Below are 21548 nucleotides of genomic sequence, written 5' to 3' on the forward strand. Positions count from 1 at the left end.
AAAGCCATTTCTAAGGCTTTGGAACTCCAGTTAACCACAGGAAGAGCCATTATCCAGAAATGAAGATAACTTGGAACAGTGGTGAACCTTCTCAGGAGTGGCTGGCCCACAAAAATTACTGCAAGAGCATGACAACGACAGGAGGTCATAAAAGAACCCAGAACAACATCTAAAGAACTGCATGCCTTACTTGCCTCAGGTAAGATCAGTGTTCATGATTCAACAATAAGAAAGAGACAGGGCAAAAATGGCATCCGTGGGAGAGTTCCAAGGCCAAAGCCACTGCTGACCAAAAAGAACGCAAAGGTTCATCTCACATTTATCAAAAAACTTCTTTATTATCCCAAGACTTTTAGGCAAATATTCTGTAGACGGATGAGACAAAAATGTACTTTTTTGGAAGATGTGTGTCCCGCTACATCGGGCATAAAATGAATACAGCATTTCATAACAAGAACATCATACCAACAGTCAGACATGGTGGTTGTAGCATGATTGTCTGGGGCTGCTTTGCATCTTTAGGACCTGGACGATTTACCATAATTGATGGAACCATGAATTCTCAGCTCTACCAGAAAATCCTAAAGGAGAATGTCTGGCCATCAGTTTGTGACCTCAAGTGCACTTGGGTTATGCAGCAGGACAATGATCCAAAACACAACAGCAAGTCCACCTCCAAATGGTTCAAACAAAGCAAAATGTAGGTTTTGGAGTGGCCTAGTCAAAGGCTGGACTTAAATCCAGTTGAGATGCTGTATAATGACCTTACACAGGCTGCTTATGCTGGAAAACCCTTCAATGTGGCTGTATTAAAACAATTCTGCAAAGAAGAGTGGGCCAAAATTGCTCCACAGCAATGTGAAAGACTCATTGCCAGTTATTGCAAATGCTTGACTGCAGTTGTTGCCACCAAGGCTGGCAAAACCAGTTATTAGGTTTACGGAGAAATTACTTTTTCACATAAATCCAGGCAGGTTTGGACAGCTTTTTTGCCTTAATAAATGAAACCATCATTTAAAAACTGCATTTTGTATTTACTCATGTTATCTTTGTGTAGTAATAAAATTTGATTATCTGAGTCATTTAAGTGTGACAAATATGCAAAAAAAAAAAAATCAGAAAGGGGGCAAATACTTTTTTCACAGCATTGTAAATAACAAACCAACATATAAAGGCTCTCCATAAGGAACTATCTGTATGTTTTTAAATAAATAAGTTGCTAACAGCTAATTCCAGAACACTTATGGTTGATTTACTAAAACTGAAAAGTGCAAAATCTGGTGCAGCTGTGCATGATAGCCAATCAGTTTCTAACTTCAGCTTGTTAAATTAAGCTCTGACAAAAAATCCTGAAAGCTGGTTGGTTTCTATGCAGTGCTGCACCAGATGTTATACTCAAAGTTTTTGTGAATCAACCCCTAAATAAGCTATACACTATGGAAAGTGAAATGCTGACATGATAGTTGCCATTCACATTAGCCACCCACAATTGTACACATGATATCAAATTTATGATCCACCAAATAAAAAATAAAAAAATAGTGGAAATCTTTGACTAGCATTCAGAAAGCATAATATAGACTTAAAGCATATATACATATGTAAAGAATGGTGTAAAATTTAATACAAAGTCAGATATAAAACAAGTAAAATGCCTAGGTAGAGATTTTTCCTGTAGCTAAAAGTTAACCAATACAATGAGAGGAGATATACAGATTAAAGTACACAATTCAAAATTAGGAACAAGTAATTGGGTCATTTTAATTAGGAAACATTTATATTAACAAAATAATTATCTCCGTAAAATATAATAATGTGACCCACTTTAATACTGTGGCTATTTTTGTTTTAGATGTTATACACTGGACTGTGATGACCTGAGGGAATGTGTGTATGGTATCAATATTAATTAATCCCATCAACTATAACATTTTAGGTCATTAAAAGAGTTTAAAACCATTTTGAAAATAAATTAACATTTTATTCTGTATCTTTTTTTTCAAGAAACACCACTATAATGTAAAGATATCAATTTGCCTCAGATCAGTTGCATTTGATATGCACATTTTAGTGCATGCTTTTCAGCATTAGAAATTTTGTGTATTGCATATTGTGACCCAATGGTTTTTGTATATATTAAGGCACCTATTTGTTTAATTACAATTTATTGTCAGTTGTATCAACATCATTTTGTTATAATTACCTTTAATGATTGGGTTATGGCAAACTTGTTTAGGTTTGGAAACAGGTTGAGGTTTAGCTTTAGGATGTAAGTTAAAGTAGAACTGCAGACAAAACTTTTTTTTGAATTATTTTTGATAGAGCAAGCAAGGACTAAAACCCCTGTTGGATTTTCTTTCGCCATCTGTGTCCTATTGGAGACATTTCCCTTCACTTCCTATCCCATAGCAAACAGGAAGTGAGACCCCCAGGTCAAAAGAACTAGTTTCCCCTCTATTCAATTTCTGGGGAGAACCCAAAACTTCTTTTACTGTCACTTTCAACGATAATGGTAAACAAATAGAGAGGAATCTCCCTAATGGGGGCACAGACAGCACTAGAAAATGATAGGTGTTCTAATCCATCTCCACTCTTTCCACCATAATCTTCTGGTGTGGTGGGGGTTAATAGAGCTGAGAGAGCTATGAGAAGTAGTTATCAAGAGTGTTGAGCTATGTCCACCATTATGTCCACCCTTTCTACCCAGCCCTTCCATTCATAGAAGCTATACTATCATTTTAATAAATAATAAATCTATGAACAGAGGACTGGAAGGTGATTGAAAGTAGAGCTGCACTATTCTGGCTAAAAATGAGAATCACTATTTTTTGCTTAGAATAAAGATCCCGATTCTCTCACGATTTTTGTGGTGTAACATCATTTTTCATATAATACAAAAAAATGGGCTAACTTAAACCACTTCCCACCTGGCCACTGCATATGTATGGCCGGGTGGGTACTCTCTCCTTCTGAGTGGACGTTCAGGAACGTCCCTCAGAAGGAGGCGGATCTCGCGCATGCCCGCGCAGCGGCATGATCCTGATGTGCTCGTGTCATCCAGACACGGTACATCTCTGATCGGCAGGAGGGCTCTGTGATTGGCCCTCCTGATCACATGATGGCCATGTCCAATCACAGCCATCATGTGATGTAAACAGAGAGCTGGTTGCTAGGCGATCGGCTCCCCTCTCCTCACACAGAAGTTGTCGGTGAGGAGAGCAGATCGCTGCAGCCAGCTGGTGATCAGTGCGTATGAGCTGTTTTTTACAGCTTTTTATACACTGATCACCAGTGCAAAACACACATGTAAAAAATGTACACAATATAAAACACACATGTAAAACATGTACACAATGTAAAACACACATGTCCCCAAAACACATGTCCCCACACACATGTTCCCACAGATTTAACAGTAAAATCACATGTCCCAATGATCATATGCACACATATGTCCGTGATCACCTGCGCACATTTTTACATGATCATCTGCGTACATATGTCCATGATCACACAAACCAATTATTATACACTTAATGGGATTTTTTTTTTTTTAACCAAAGACATGTAGCAGAATACATTTTGGCTTAAATTTATGAAAAAATTAGATTTTATTGGATTTCTTTTAAAATAGAAAGAAAAAAATATTTTTTTTTCGAAAATTCCCGCTTTTTTTTGCTTATTTCCCAAAAAAAAAAAAAATGGAGTCATGGATAAATACCACCAAAAGAAAGCTCTATTTGTGCAAACAAAATGATAAAAATTTCATTTGGGTATAGCGTAGCATGACCGCACAATTGTCATTGAAAATGCGAGAGCGCTGAAAGCTGAAAATTGGTCTGGGAAGGAAGGGGGTGAAAGTGCCTAGTATTGATGTGGTAAATGTTTATTTTTTTTAAATTCATTAAAGTGTATTTTTTTCCCAAAAAATTGCATTTGAAAGACCGCTGCACAAATACAGTGTGACATAAAATATTGCAAAAACCACCATTTTATTCTCTAGGTTCTCTGCTAAAAAAAAAATATAATGTTTGGGGGTTATAAGTAATTTTCTAGCAAAAAATAATGATTTTAACTTGAAACAAACAAGTTTTAGAAAAAGGTTTAGTCTTTAAGTAGTTAAACTTCCCTCATCTACAGACTGAAGTTCATTCCTTTGATCTAAAGAATACAATGTTGCAATGTTTATAGTTAGCTTAGCGGCTGAGGAATGTTTTGAAACTTGGCAGACTGCATGTTTTTTTGTTTTTTGATAGCTGTTGGCTTGATCAGAGAAGTCTCTGCATAGAATCGTGAAAATGCTTTGTTAAGATCAAGATGGGGCAAAAATTGCGATCTCGATCCTTAATGATTAATCTTGCATCTCTAATTGAAAGGTATGGTTCAGGAGGGGGGGGCACTCGCTCTCCCCCCTTTCCTGATCTGCCAGGCTGCATGCTCGGATAAAGGTTTGGTATGGATTTGGGAGGACCCCACTGTCAGGGCTGGGCTCAGCCCTTCCTTCTCTGAGCTGGCCGCTCAGCTGATGGCTAATTGCCAGCTCCCATGTGTCTCCACAGTTACTCAGCTGTTGATGATCCTGTTCATCAGTCCTGCCTACTTAAGCCATCCAGTCCAGAGGAGCTCTGCCTTCACCTTGGTCAACATCTCAAGAAACATCTCCAGCATTCCTGTTTAAAGACTGGCTTTGCTGACATCCCTTCTGGCTCCAGATCCTGCTTGCTGTCCCACTACATTGATCCCTGACTTCTGGCTTGGCTGACTATCCGTTTCGGTTACTGAACTTTGGCTATGTTTTGACTACGTTTGTTCTTTTTACTTTTATTATTAAACAAGTGTGATTTAACTGTACTTCTGTCTCGGTCTGATTTCATGGTTGGTGAAAATTAATTAAAGTATATTACACGCAAAAATGCAATCTGCTGCGGGGAAAAGTCCCTGATCCATTTCAAAAAACACAGCACCACAAAGCGCACAATTATGAATTACAACCTTAAGAAACCATGTTAAATGGACTGTAGTTGGGTCTCTGCAAAATGCACCAAAAAAAAACCACATAAGTGTGAATGTAGGGTAAAAGCAAACTTAGTAACAGGCAGTTCAGTCTGCATAAGAGATCAGTTGTGAATGATATAGTATTTACAGTAGACATTCAATACTGTATCTACTGGCTTACCTAGACCAAGGTCCATTATTTGCACTGTGTAACTGCAATGTAATCGTCATATCACTGGAGGTACAAGTTCTCTTCTTACTCCTAAACCCCACCTGTTAATAACTTCGTCAATGTAAGTCAGTAATCAGTAGCAGTAATGGGCAGGTTGCTTCCTTTTAAAAAATATGTTATAAATACCTATATTACTAATTGTTTTGTCACATTAAACTGTGCTAAATAATACCTTTTATGCATCTAAACATTTTTTTTTTCAACTTCTTTTCTTATTTTTTTTAAAGAAACAAAATTTACAAACCACAACAAAAGAGAAGTTCAATGTTCAAAGACTCAGCATATAAAAATACAACCATGTACAATACATATTTACATAACACATTACAGTTAACACGTAACATTAACATTTTACATTCACATTTAACATTCCTGAAATGTACACTTCTACTCTGCATTTTCTCACTTCCCACATCTAGATTTCCAGTCTATAGCAATCCTGCCAAAAGGAACGGAATCAGAGATAGGGGCAAAAACGGGTGGGGGGAGGGGGGCTGATAATATTTGTTTCCACACTTCATTTAAAATAATCCATACAAGAATTCATTGATCTTCAATGTCAATGATTCAGAACAAGCATACAGCCAGTGAAATCAGTCTTGATAGGAAAATCTGTTGTGGGTGAGTAGTTATGAGTAGCTATGAAGTCAGTGGATGATCATGACAGTCAGGCAAGTAACAGTTTCAAAGGAAAGTCATTAAGGGCATTCTATTTATTTGTCAAAGTAAAAGTTTCATTTAGGCTGGGTTCACACTAGAGTGAATTTGATGCAGGTTCCCCGTATCCAATTCGCAATAGCAGGAGATTGTGACCAGCTCTCTATGGAGCCGGTTCACATATCTACGCAGCAGTTCTGCTGCGATTTGCACAGGAACGCATCTTTTGGTCCATTTCAGGTCCGAATTCAGCCAAAAATGTGGGCTGAAATCAGACCTGAAACGGTGAATGGAGACACACCGGACCCCTGCTGTGAGACACTGTGTTCTTTAGTGTGAACCCAGCCCTAAAGTAAGCATGTCGTGACAAATTAATTTCCTCCTGTTAGGTATTGACACCTTTTACACTGTTAATTTTAGTCAGCTATTTATTTATCTCTCTACATCTAAATGATTTTCAGTTAGATAGAATTTTTGATGATATCACCAAACATGAATAGTTTATATATTTTAAAAGAAAGATGACTGTTCTCTCTGTAGGCTGGGGTAAAGTAAAAAAGTGTTAATGTTAATGCCACAAATTCTTTCTTGATGTTAAGTATACAGCTGTGATTTTGTACATGGATTATAGTTCTGCTATGAGTTAAGAAAATCACTGCACTAAATGCTGAGTCTCTACAGGCTTCAATACTTGTGCTTAAACCAGACTATAAAATGATCCCATGTGCAAAATATTTGATAACAAATTCTCTCTCCAGCACTGCTGGTTGTCATCTGTATTTTATACTTTAACATTATCTGCCATCTGATTTTTTTTGCAATCTGGACTAGCCTGACACACCAAAACAGAAAAATAAAAACCGGGGTCATGAAAAAAAAATGCATTTCAACATACTTTCCATCTATTTGTCATCAAAACCCATCCATAATCTCTTTCACGTTTTTTACTTATCATGCCTCGTTTTGTCTTTTTCACCTTCACATCTTCCTTATCTCAAGCCCGTACCTGCTCAGCTTATTCAAGTCCTCATTTTTCATAGAAAAAAGCAGAAAATAGGTTTTCCTGGCTTTATAAGACAGGACGAGCTAATATCCCGTACAAGGAAAATTTCTAAATGATCTTCTTTAAAATAGACATGGAAAATAAACAAAGGCACATTCTGATTTAGATTAGGAGCTAAGACGCTAATGAGCTGCAAAAGTTGCCTTAAATTTGCTAGCAGCTTGAGCACTGATATTTGTTGGTGAATTATCAATGTTCACAGGTTGCGATTGTGTGATCTCAATGTCACTATGCCACATATCACAGCCTACTTCTACATCTATAGGAACAGACAGGGTGTGATTTACTATCTCAAAGAAGAAGTAATAGCTTTGTTTAAATTTTAATAGTGTGAACCATAAGATTCCTTCATTTAGAGGCATATGTCCATTTTATATATATCAAACAGGTCATCTTTGTGAGCATATTTATTGTAAAAAGTGTTGTCACACACTTTAAATGTCTACTACATCTAAATCAGGTTCAAAGAAGGAAGGGCAGGGCTGTTCAGATAGGAGACTAAAGCTGGTCATGGATGGATTAAAATTTGCCCGGTTCAGCAGTGATCAACCGCCCTATCAATACATTTTTATTTGATCAGCACCACAGGCAATAGGCTGCACTGCTGATGTGTGTATTCCTGCTGTCAGAACACAGCAGGGAGAATTTCTGCATCCACATTGAATATGTAGATGGGGGAATGGGGTCAGTTTTTTTTTGTTCAACCTGCTGACTGAAATTAAAAAACTGAATCATGTTGGTCAGCTTAAAACAAAGCATTTCTTTCTGAGCTACAGTATTTCACGTACCACCCTAAACATCTTAATCTGTAATATGACCTGCATACTGTGCACATGACAAAACCTGTCAACAATGTACTGGAAACCTTTAGGAAAGTCTTGAACATTTTAGTAAAGGATCCCCTATTGGGTTACCCTCCTGCATTAACAAGCTCCCCCTTGACATTTGTAAATAATACCAGTAATTATAATTTTAGCTTCTGGTCCTGGGGAGAAGTAGGAACTAATGACCCATTGCACACTGCCATGAAGTCCCAGGAGCTTGACGCTTGGTACATTAAGTTTTGAAATAGCTTCCTTTACTTCCTCTTAGAAAACACCTTCTTTTAAAACCACATCCCTTTCTTCTTTCTTCCTCAGCTGTCATTTTTTTTACATGTGATGCACAGATATTTTTAAATATATTTACTGTTCATTTAACATTTAAATAGGTATTTACCTTATGCACACTTTTTATAATATTTCATTGTGTGTTTTTAAATGATAATATCAATTAAATGTAGTGAAGAAACAAGCAAACACATTTTTAATTTCCTTGAGCTTAACCTGTAGCCATTTGGCACTCGTTTTGTGGTCTTACGGGTACCAGCTGACTGTAGTCTGTGTTTTGGTAATTATATTTTTCTATGATCATTTACAATTAATCTTTTAGAGATAAATAACAAAAGTTGTGAAGTAATTTTAAAGAGCCTGTTGGGAGCATGGATATTATGTGCAGTCCACTGGTGATGTCAGATGGCACACTTGAGACCCACTATATCAAGCAAATTGGCTACCACTGCTTTAAAGTGATTTGATTTTTTGGATTAGATTTTTTAATTTTTGATTATATTTTATTAAAGTATATATTTTTTGTTGGCTATGTTACAAAACATATAATCTTAGAAAGTGGGTGACTGTTAAACTTTTTTTTCATATACGTTAACTGGAGATAGCATTAAGGAGTCATAATACAACCCTCAAAGGCAATGGTCTGTAAAGTTTCTGTGCCTCTGCTACCTGTTGTTACAGTGTTAAATGTTTCATTATTGCTTTTATTCTTTTTAAATCAAAGCCCTAAAATGCTGTCATTTTTGCATTCTGAAAAAAAATGATCTGTATTGCATACTTACATTCATGTAGTTTTACACAATTGGACGAGCTGAAGAGGAGGGTGGCAACGTTACAATCACTACCTAGTCCAATCAGAGAATGCCTTGTATTTAATGAAAAAAATGCATTCTATTCATTCCAGCAGTGCCAAATCAGCAATCCCCTGTGGCAAGTGTGCAGAGGGGAGGCCACTTGCACACAACCCCACCAGGACCTAGAATATCCACTTTAATACCAGGCCTTTTCTGGCACTTTCTGTTTACATGTAGCAATCAGTATTTTTTGCTAAAAACATTCTTAGAACCCCCAAACATTATATATATATATTTTAAAGCAGAGGTCCTAGAGAATAAATTGGTGGGCATTGCAATTCTTTATGTCACATGGTATTTGTGCAGCGGTTTTTCAAATGCATTTTTTTGGGAAAAAGACACTTTTTTTTTAATTGTAATGCACAAAAACTAAATACAATACCCAACAGTTTGGTAAAATTGCAAAGATGATTTTACATTGAGTGTCTAGATACCAAACATGTCACACTTTAAAATTGCACACACCCGTGTAACGATGACAAACAACATAAATGTTACTATCCATACAGTAGGGAGAGGGAAGAGATATAAGACTTTATAGGTGCAATCTGTACATATTCATGGACCAAGAACAATTATTAAAAGAATACATTTTTATTTATACATTGGATTATTTAATTAAAGATAAAGTTCTACTTTATGTGTATGTACTAAGGATATTTCTATATACAAGATAGTTTCTGTAAAAAGTTTTTGACATATGTTCCTTTTTTTTCAGTAATCATGACACCATGCCATTTCCTGAAGAAGCCATTGTCAGGTCACCTTGAGGCTAGGTGACAGATGCACACCATTGGGATCAGGAGTGCACCACAAGGTAGTGGACCCTACGGCTGACTGCTGCGGATAGAAGTCAGGGTGGTAAGAAAGGCAGGGCCGCTGGAACACCAGCACAGGTCCCACTGGGGTTAGAGCATAAGATTCCCTGGGGCGCGGAGTCTAAGAGCCAGCAGGTGTTCACCAGAGCCTCTAGTGGTAAGGATGGACTGAGCTGCAGGTTCCAGGCTCCAGGTCGTGACCCCCAGGGTCCCCCAGCTCACACCCACAGTAGGCAACAGTAGGATAGGGATAGTAAGGGAATAAGCCAAGGTCGGGGCCACAAGCAGACAAGGACAAAAGAGTTCACGCCAAGGTTCAGGGTCACAGGCAAACAGGAATAGTCAGGGACACGCCAAAGGTCAGGGTCACGAGCAGATAGGAATAGTCGAGAACAGGCCAAAGTTGGTAACTGGAATCAGATGTAGGAAACACAGCAAGTTCACGCGAAAGCTACCACACAATGGTCGATCAGCACTGCTGGCTTGCTGTGCACAGGCCAACACAGGGCTCCCCGATAGGGCCTGGGGTGGGCCCATGCTTAGAGGAGAGGTTATAAAACCAGTCAGAAGTGAGTGTCTGGCCTCTTAGTCTGAACACATGAGGAGAAGGTAAGCTGACAGAGAAAGATTACTGCATAACCATGACAGCCATCTGGCGAAACATGTTGAAATAAAGGCGTGGAAATGCAATGTTACAGTAAAAATATTGCCCCTTGTGCTTTGGACATCAATATTTTGTATATAATGCTTTTATCCTCTCTTTTTTAAAAATGGCACTATTTACATTTGGGGAGACCGTAAGTGATGAATGCTCATCTCTTCTGGCTTCCTATACCATAGAGGTGGTCAGAGCCATTCCAGTCTTGGATTACCTCTTTTGTTAGCCGGCAGAAGTGGTCTCCCAATGGGACAGGAGATCCTGAGAAAGCCACGGCCACTAGGATTTACAAGAAAGCCAACTGTTGACCCTAAAAAGCAACATCGAGATGATGCCTGATGGTCGAGTGGATATTGTGGCTATCCATATATCAGCACTGGCTACTGCACTGGCTACTGCTCCTGGCTACTGCAGTGATTTTCAGTGGCCCATCAGGTATGAGATATGCATACTTACAGTGTGTCAAGCTGGACCATTGTACATATGCAATACAGATCATTCCAAGTCATTCTGGCTTTAAAAAGACTGTCCATTAATAGCTACTTATTAAATATTAGGTGGACACACATTGGAGTTTACAGTGGTATTTGTTACCTATGGATCTTGATCTTTTCATCATTTTTAACTCATTTTACCATTAGATTAGCATCTTAATTAGGCCTTAACTGAAACATATACAAAAAATTCACATGTTTAATTTGCTATTGATTTACATGGAATATTCAGAGATTAAACTAGACTTCTCCTAACCTAACATTAATTACCAAAGCAAAAATAATTTTTCTGTCTGGCTGTAAAGCTGTTAATTCTTAACCTGCGTGTGAGTTACTATTGTAAAAGCATAAATTAATGTTTAGGCATATTGAAGCTTTAGCATGTTGCAGGACGCTCATTGTAAACAAGACATGAATGAAAGGTTTAGATATCCATCCCACAAGGATGAAAAAAACACAGGCTTGGTCTTTAGATTTGTCATTGAATGGTGACAGAAGGAGCAGTGCTAGCCAGGGGGTCTTGATGCTGGTACTCCAAAGTTATGTGAGTAGCAGTGGCAGCTGGTAGTTTTTTGTTTGGGGGTGGCAAACAACCACACCCTATGGCATCTCAAAGCCCCCCTCCGCTGTCTGCCAGTCCACCTGCACTTACCCCATTGGCTGTGGAGATCGGCGGGCACATCGGGAATCGGCGGGCACACAGCATTGGGGATCGGTGGGCTCACATCAGTGGGGATCGGCGGGCACACAACGGCGGGGATCGGCGGGCACATTGAGCAGGGGATCAGGCTGTGGCGGGCATCTGGCAGCATCTCCTGTGTCCTCTTCTCTTCTGAGATCACAATGACTTCTGCCATGCGTCTCCTCTCCTCCTCCTAGGCGTCCAATAGAATCATGTGTTCTTTCAGCCAAGCATGTGACAGGTATCAGACCCACTTCCCGATGGGCCGGGAGGAGGATCAGTGTTGCAACAGAGGTTATGCGTTCACTATTGTAACACAACTGGGTGGGCTGTGGACGCAATGCTCTGCGTCCCGAGCCCAGACTATTTTGAAGGCTCTAATCAGGTGCTTCAAAAAACACCCCCCCATCCCCACCATTGGAATTCATGCACCCTGCCTCCTGAAAGGGGCCAGGCACATTGATAAGGAGGGCGTTGGTGGTGTTAGGGGGGGTGGCGTTCGTGCGCACACAATGCACGGGCCACCACTAGTGAGTAGCCAAAATGTCTCTCCACATACCAGCATCCTCCCAGCACCAAATTTTACATTTTAAGGTTTCTCCTACACTTCTGGGTGTGTTGGATGCCTGTGTCACCACTGTGCTTTGGTTCCATCCTCCAACACCTACTGTACATCATTAAAGGGCACAGCAGTGACATAGGTGTTGACATAGGGGTTGAAAGATAGAACTGTGAAATATGGATTTCCAGAGAGGTTAGAATAATAGCTCTTCTATTGGAGGAGGCCATCTTTTTTTTTTTCACAGACTGACAGGAACAATTTAATCATTATATTCAAGCTAATGCTACATGTCTAAACAAGATAATATATCACTAAAAGAGCTGTAACATTTTAAATGGTGAATGTAAGAGTGGTCATGCATGAGTATTAAGCCAGACACACCTGGTTGGACCTGCCATACCCATCTATGAGATTCAGCTGTAACTGTGTAGCTGTGCAAGTGGAACTAAAACCTAGTACATACGATGCGAAAATCAGATGAAAAATACCGCTTTCGGAGCGATCGTCTGATAATCTGATCATTAGTACACAGCTTTTAAGAGCTAATCGCAACAGTTCATGCAACAAATATCCGAAGGGACAGGCACAAACATTTTTCTCATACAAACAGAACAAACGATTTTCATGTAATTAGTATAGTATTGGTTACTTTCCTTCCCTTTTCTTGAAAGTAAGGAAAGAATCAACACCTGTTGCAAAAAATATTTTAAATAAACTTGAAAATCCTTTTGTGCTGTGTTGTATAGCTGATGAGAAGAACACATTATTGCCCTCTGTGGAAGTTCTGCTTGGCCCAGTTCTTGTCTAATCTTTAGAGTGATTCTCTAGCTGGGCAGAAAACAGACTGTGTGTGCTCATCTTTTGTTTTATAGATCTTTATTTTTACACGTTACCAAAGGCAGAAAAAAAAACTTTACTGCATGAGCACAATACATTCGAGATGTATAAAGTAGTTCTACAATGGCACAAAATGCAGGCAACACAGCTAAAAAAACAAGGATTTTTACATTTGTATACTATATCGGTTAAATATAAGGTATATTTGCAAATGACATTGAAAACAGAATTCTGTTTGCTATGAAACTGTGATAGATGTAAGAGCATAGAAAAATAATGGGAAAGCAGGAGAAAAGCCGGAAGATAAACTGACAAATAATAAGATGTTTGGGGAATGGTTCTCACGTTAAGAGCAATGACTGAAAGATAGCTGCTGTAGGGGGAGTAAAATATGCATGACAAAAAAAAAAAAATAATGCTCTTGCTGCAAAATGGGCCTTGTAACTGTACTAGTCAGAGTAAAATGGGATCATTCTTCTATTTTTTTCTCGTTAACACAAAACAACCATACTGCATTTATATATGGATTACTTAAACTGTACTTTTCAGTAAAGATAAGCAAATTGATCTGTAATTTATGAGCTAATGAATCGTTTGATGTAGAATTCATGAATATCAACTTATTCATAGAACTTTAAATATTGTAAAAAAACAAGCACATTTTTGAACAGCCTCTAACAAAGGAAATAGCACTTAAAGTGGCTATAGCAAGACCTAATATTAGATATATTTTTCATGCTGTGTGTATGTAAACCCAAACACTAAACTATCATGTAAGCATCAACCTGTTAATATAATTTCAAAAATAATTTTATTTTTTTTATGTAGCATTCACCAAAATATTACCTAGTGAGCCTCCTTCACTTCCTTCTATAGGGTAACAACTCACTGTCTCTGTCTCTCCATTCGTGCCCCTGCATGGTTACCCTTACTAGATTTAACATACATTATTGTTGTCACAATCAAGAGACCTACTTTGAAAAGGGCCATGCAGCTATCATTGGAGTGTATGTAGATAGAAGGTGGCTGCAAAAAAACTACAGGAAATCAATTTCAGTACAGAAAACAAAATAAGAGAAAACATGTGAAAACAAGTATTAAAATAATTGTTTATGACAACAGTGTTTGAGCAAACAAAATGTTAGGTTTTACATCTACTTTAAGTATGTGCAGGGCTGGGGAGGGGGTGAGTGGGCACATGCCCCAGGCACCATATTTAGTGGGGGCCCTGGTGAAGTAGCTGCTGGTGCCATTCCTCACTGACAGGAGTTATTGCAGTGTCACTCCTGTCAAAGGGAGGAGCTGCCAGCTGCTGCTAAATAGATGATTCTGTTTTTTCCTCCCACCAGCCTGCAGGCGGGGCAATAGAGAGCCAACCATGAGACTGAAAACTCACCTTAGTGTCAGCATGGCACTACTGAGCAGTGAGAGCTCACTGCCTTTATTCCTCTCTCCCCTAATCATGTGACATATCCAATGACTGGAGAGGGGGAGGAGAAACTGCCTCTTGATTCTGGACAGGCACTGTGTGTTATCTGAGTAAAAGGGAGAAGGGTTGGGTAACTCAGCCCCAGACCTCCCTTCTCCTCCTCAGGCCCTCTGAAACCTCCTTTCTCTTCCTCAGACCCCCTAGTCCTCCTCTGACCTCCTCAGATTCCCCAGACCTCGTCTCTCCTCCCGACCCCCTTAGCCTTTGTTCTCTTGTTCTGCGATTTACAATGGATCGTTTTATCAGAGGGCATTTGACAGGCACACAACTGCACCAAAACTGCATGCATTGTATGCTATTGCAGATCAGCTTATGGTTTGTCCACATTGGGGAATGGCGGTTGGTAAAAGCAAGCAGATGAGACCCTTGCCCCCCGATCACCCTTTTGAACAAGGAAAGCAGCTGCTCAGTGCTGTACACATGCCATATCCCAATGCTTTGCTTCATGGCCACATCAAAAATTGCGTGGAACAGGTCCACACTGCAACTGTGCGCAATGCATACAGCTGCAACACAGTGGGTTTAAACGCACACACCAAAGAGGTGGTACATTGCCTCCTCACTACCTATCAAACACCCTCTGAAAATTTATCTGATATGGATCATTTTTCAGGCAATCAGCAATGCTAGTTGCACATCTAAAGGAGCCCTTAGAAGCCCACCTTCTTCTCTCAGACCCCCCTCATCCTTTTAGTTCTAGGCACCCTTGAAAACTCACACCTCTTCCCCTGTCATCGCACTGACAGTCCTGACACCAGTGATGCAGCAGCACCATTGTTCTTCTTAGCAACATGGCACATTTTTTCTTCCACTGACACCACCTACACAAGGACATTTTTTTTCTTTGCCGCAATTAGACCCTTATTTGTACACTGATTGTAAACTCTTCAGTTTGCTTCAGTGTACCATAACTATATTTGCACATGTCACAATCATTATATACATTTTGCTCCATGTGCCACTATTATCCCCACCTCTTCCATCAGGGAAGGAGGGGCGCAGAGACACTGGGTATGTGTTTCCTATGTTATGCGTAAGTGTGAGACTGCATTCACACCTCAGCGAATCTTTTTCATGCGGAAAGTCACGTGTTTTTGCCACAATTTGTACCGCGTTTTTGCCACATTTTTGCCGTGATTTTGCTGCAATTTTGTATAGGTCAAAAAGTCATTAATGTAAAAAGCAGAAATACGCTTGTAATCTTCCCAAAAAGAAGCTCATGTACATTTTTTAGACACTTTACAGGGTCAGCATTTACTTCCTAGATGATAGCGATAACACAATTATGTAAATTCTAGTGTCTTTGCAACGTTTGTTCAAAAAATGCCTGATATGGAGAGGCCCCCTCCTGCATCTTTTAACCTTGTATACCAAATATACCATGTTGGACTCTGCTCACTGTGGGAGAGGAGATTGAGAAAATGCTTTCTCCTGCCTTCAGCAGACTTATCTCCTCCTAGCTGGTGTTTGGTAATGAAAGGGAAAGATTTCTTAAAAAAAAAAAAAAAAACTCTATATAGCATGTTGTGACAAGTTAGGAACTAGATCATACAGACTTGCAAAGTTACTAAGATGTCCACCTTAAGCTATTGAAAGAATTTAGCACTTAAGGAAGGCTTTGAGTGCTCTATAAAAGCAGGGATGCTCACAATTATGATGTATGAATATCAGGCTGATTATGGACTGAATCATACAATAAGGCAATACAAGGTGCTTATCACAGCAGAAGAAAACATACATCTACTTGATTTTGAATAAAGTAGGTAAAGGCTGAAATATTTATTATGATATGTTTATCTGTCTGTGTCCTGTTAGAAAAATTTCCCTTCACTCATGATCTTGATGATGCAACAGTAAGTGAGAAGAAACCTCCTTAAATCTTAGACATACTGTATGTCACCAGACCATTAATCAACAACTGAAAATTTTCCCTCATTCCTTGCTTTCAGGACAACTTCAATATTTAGGATTTCCACTCACTTTCTATCATAGTGACAATGGGCACCAGAACAAATACAGCAGTGAATCTCCCCAATGTGTATACATAGTGCAATAAAACTTTGGCAGATGGGTATAACCCTTCCACACTCTCTATCCACAATAAAAAAAAGTTTGCTTTTACAATTACTATGAGAGTAGAGGGGTAAAGGTGTCACCTACACTAATAAAGTGTGCCTAAGGTCACCACCGGTATAAGTGAGATCCACTTCACAATATTAAGAATGTACATGTGAATGCAGATTGACCAGTTCATAAAAACTTACTGTATATTTAGAGAGAACTATTCCAATCCACAATACATTTTTGTTGAGGAAATAATTGCTGTAAAATGTCTTGCAGCTAGGGACACACCAAAGAGGTGGGGATTAGGATTTCATGCAAGATGATTTCATGCAGGATTTCTGCTATTGGAAGATTTCTGCTATTGGAAGATAAAGAACTAAAGAAATTGATGTTATTAGGCGGGCTAACACTATATGAGCATTACTGTACTATAAACATAATAATGGAAGTGATAGTGTCATTAGATTTTACAACATTATGAGAGGGGGCACACAAGATGGCACTGTAGTAGGCAGAAAAATGTTCAGAAAGGGTCATGATAGGCTGCATAGTACTACATCTGAATTTTGGTACTTATAGGTATACTTCTATGTACAGTATATGGGTAAGAATGCATTATTTTTAATAAAATAAGTTTATTAATTTAAGCCATCTTTAGACATTCATGAACCAATGTGTTCTTCTCCATTCCCAGTTAACTAATGTTCAGAGATAATAGTATTTTTCAGACAGAAAATATTACACAACCTGCAGCAAGTCTCTTTCAACAAGGATGTGTGACAACAATGCTGTGCTGAGTGTCACTCCATCACCTTGGAAGTTTGACAGCTTATTTATTACTTAATGAGCCTTAACTTTACCTTGTGTCTTTTGATGTAAGATACCAAAGGATAAAAATTATGAAAATTATATTGAGTCAGCAAACTACCATTTTAGTTGTGAAAAGGGATGCAGGTGATGGTAAAAAGGATAAATGGCTAAATAGGTATGAAGCATTTAAATAACGAGCATCATAAACTAGGGATTGTTTGGCAAGAACATGTATCTGATCATAAATCTGTCCTAGGACTGTTTGAAATACTTCAATACAGAATTTATAAATCTCTGGAATATGTGGCATTTAGTAAACCAGAGGAAAAAAACAACACTGCAGCAGTGGTTTGATGGGAATGCCTCATAAAATGGAAATAACTCTATGCAAAGTCAAGCAGCACAATACATTGGACATTGCGACTTAGTGCTCAAACTTATATCTAAAAAGGAAAGTCACAGAATATCATCCTGTACCCCCTATGCATGTGTGGTCTTGTCAGAGCTTCAACATAGAATTACCAAGTTCAAAGTGATCAATAATAATCAATTGTGACATTATACTTTCAGGACCTTCAGTTCTTGATGGTGTTGAGCTTTAACCTCAGAAATAAGCAGAATTATTGTCCCAGCTAATCATGCCAATGATTAGTATCTGCAAGATGTCTATTGATGTCTATTGATTACCCACACTGACTTCTTGGATTCTCAAAGGTTTCTACAATGATTTGCACTGTATATAATTGCTACAGGTAGAACACACAACACTACTCTGTTAGAGGTTCACAGTTATCTTCGCTGTAAGGCCACGCCTTCTTGCATTTTCTCTTCAATATGCAGCAACATCCTCTTCCTCCCTATAGAGTGAAGCCTAGTGTACAGCTATGTCCTCCTGGGAGGCATGTTGGGCATTGGAATGACAATTCAGGTTAATTCCACAAGAATTAGGAATATTGAAGAGTGTATCCTATTCTTGAACCATTGCTAATTAAAGATATTGTGGCAATAAAGTAATAAATAATTCAAAACACAAATTGATAAACAATACAAAATAAACTACAGTAAAAAAAGAAAAAACAATGTTGCACTCATGAAACAGTACAGTATATTCACCCTTTAAGCTACAATATCCAAGTGTAGAAAGTGCAGTTATCTGAAAAGTTCACATGGCTCTCTGCAGGCAGCCACCTTCCTATATGGCAGTACCTGTCACTGTTATTCAGATGAAAAAAAGTAGTGTGCACTAAAGGAATCTGAAATTTTCTGGGATGTTATAGTAAATGGGCATTCCTACCTAGAGGTGAGAGAATTTCATCTTAGGAGCCATCAATTTTGTAATCATACCTTACGAATTACACTGCAACCTTACTTTTCCTGATGTCTGCTACACTATTTTCACTGCAGGAGTCAGTGATGTCAGTGACATGTCACTGTATTCCAAAATTTATATTTTTATCTGTCAAACAAGCTAAGAGTGGCTGTCATAGAAAGAATAAGAAGACTTTCTTTAAGAAGACAAAACTTTAAAATAGCCTAAGGAATAGGAGTGGCACAGGTCTTCACTGCAATTAAAAACTGGTTTAAAATTCCCAACTGAAAATCATAAAATAATATTTTGTTGATATCACTGAATGAATGATAATTTTGTTAGACAAAGATTGGGAAAATTAAGCTGAAAGAGAAAGTGTCATTTCCAAAGCCCTGTTAGCTTACTATACTGCACCAAGCGAAGAAAAAACGAAATGTATAACATGCATGTGGCATTACAAGCTGGATAAATAGCTCTATATTTTGGCTGCATCTGTGCTACCATCCAGTAGGTTCAGGTGGACAGTGTGTCACTTGGACATAAAGTAGTCCACCCGTTAACCCAAACAGAAGGGTTGGATTTATATGAAAGTTTGTTAGATCATGTAAATATCTTCTGTTTAAGAAGGCAGCAGTGTGGACAAGGTATCTTTTTAAGGGTCATTTGACTTGTTTTGGTCTATTCCCACATGAATAAGCTTCCTTTACTGCCTAAAATCAGGCGTGTCAAACTCAGAAAAAAAATGGTTTGAACTGAGGGGACTAAATCTTTAAGTGGGTTGATTTACTATAGGCAATGATACTGTGCACTAAAAGTGCACTTGCTCCAGAGCTTAGTAAATGAGGCAAAGCTTCACTTTGCAAAGAATACTCAATCACATGCAAGGAAAATTAAGAAAAAAACATTTTTGCTTTTACAGGATTGGATGATAGAAATCAGCAGAGCTTCCCCTCATTTCAGAGCTTCCCCTCAGAGCTAGGGCAAGTGCACTTGTGGGTGAACTTGCAGTGCAAAGTGTATTTGTCTTTCATAAATAAACCCCCAAGTCTACTGAGGGCCACACTCTGTCTTTATGTCCACCGAGGTCACATCTCCCTTATTCCCAAAAAGGATTATGACATTCAGGAACTTACAAAAATAGTGAAAAATACATTTACCATGTTTAATCCCAGAGAAACAGTTCCTAAATGTATTTAAATGGTAATTGTGTAAAGAAGTGTAAAAGCTAAGACTGAATTCTCTTTTTAAAATCCTTAAACCAATAAGGAGAGCAGAGTGAGAGGGACACATGTGACTCATAAAACATAAGTCTAGATTTTGTATGAAGGAAGCAATTCACAGATTGATTTGAATTATTGATTGATTTTATGGTAATGAAAATCATTTATGATTTTAAAGTATATGTGTATCATATATAAATATTTTACTAAACTGTGTTCACATATACATTTACAAAGATAATTGTAAGCAATATATTCAATATATGACAAAAATGTAGTGTGCATTTGGCCAATGAGAACTACCGGGGTGGTGATTTTAGTCTATACTCTCAATATAATCAGTATTCATCAAGAATATCAGTTTAGGTTTTTGTAAGAAATAGTTTTCATTGTAGTACTGATCATGTAAAATATTTTTATATGATACAGAAGTGTTGACTTAAAAAAAAATAACCCTACAAATGACTCTGGAAATCATATGGTGTAATTTCTTTCATATCACATAAAAGGGAAACTTTTATTAAAATCGAAATAAGGTAAAGGTGGAGCTGATAGCTGATTTCAAATTGGATTGCCTCTGTTAAGCTGTACAATTGCCTTCCATATGCATGTAAATCTAGCTGCCCTGGAAAGTCTTTACCAGTGTGACTCTAAAATAGGAACTTCAAACAACTACAGATAAAAGTAATATGGTTAACTTACCCTAACAGAAAAAACGAGGGTCGGCGAAAAGGTGTCTGCAGCTAGTGAAGGAGCCACATCGGTTCTATAAATGACTTTTCCATAGTCGTTGGGAGCGTGCAAGAATGTCGCCGTACAAGCGAGGCAGTTGCATTGTACAGTGGTGCCACCCTGCAAGTTAAAGATGATGAGTAATATATACTTTCCTTATTCTATGTTTCTAATATGCTGTTATTCAAAGTTTCATTCAAATTGTAAGTGTATCTCAAACCTGTGAATTTTACTTTTTTCTCATTCCCAGGAATAGTCTATTATGAAATGCATCCTGTACTTGAGATTTTCAAAAATAGCTAAAAATAAACCTTTTGCACAGCAAAAATAGCATAATCATTTTTAAGTTAGACCAGTGCATCATTAAAAAAGGGATGTGTTCAGATAGTCAGGTTTATAGGATTTATTTTCTAAAGAGGAGTTGATTCCTCCAGTACTGTTAAGCATTATTAAATAATTTACATTTGGTATTAAAAAAAGGAGATGCTGGTGATTGGGTTTGATTACAAAGTAGATATTATAGATATAAATACTGAAAAGGTATTGATAATACAATGCATTTCTAAACTGAAGAGCAGACAGAAGAAAGATAATAGGGCTAGGTTTTCATTCATTAGTCCCATCACTTAGAGGTAGTACCATTCAAAAGGTTGTATATTTATAGCCACACATGAGAAAGTGAGATAGTTGTGGTCCAGCTAATTATACTCAGAAGAAAAGACTAGACTGATCCAGCAATTACTAAGACCTGCACGTAGAAATGGAAAGTTGTTTTCACTTAAACCACACAACAGTCAACATCAGAAGCCATCTTACAGACACATTTTCCGACAAGAGACAGTCGCTCCACATGTTTGCCTTTAATGTAGAAACTAGCTATATATATATATATATATATATATATATATATATATATATATATATATATATATATATATATATATACACTATTACCAAAAGTAT

General features: G+C 38.0%; 1 protein-coding gene across 1 annotated transcript in view; it reads right to left on the minus strand.

The window, feature by feature from the left end:
• The window catches only part of LOC141129859 (protocadherin-9-like), a 2335577-nt gene extending 2314875 nt beyond the window's left edge, over positions 1-20702 (minus strand). The window contains exon 1 of the mRNA XM_073617912.1: positions 20556-20702. The gene's annotated coding sequence lies outside the window, so the exon portion shown is untranslated. The remainder of the gene's footprint in view (positions 1-20555) is intronic.
• Positions 20703-21548: the final 846 nt, after the last annotated feature.

The sequence above is a fragment of the Aquarana catesbeiana genome, linkage group LG02 (assembly GCF_042186555.1).
Source record: "Aquarana catesbeiana isolate 2022-GZ linkage group LG02, ASM4218655v1, whole genome shotgun sequence".
Classification (NCBI taxonomy): domain Eukaryota; kingdom Metazoa; phylum Chordata; class Amphibia; order Anura; family Ranidae; genus Aquarana; species Aquarana catesbeiana.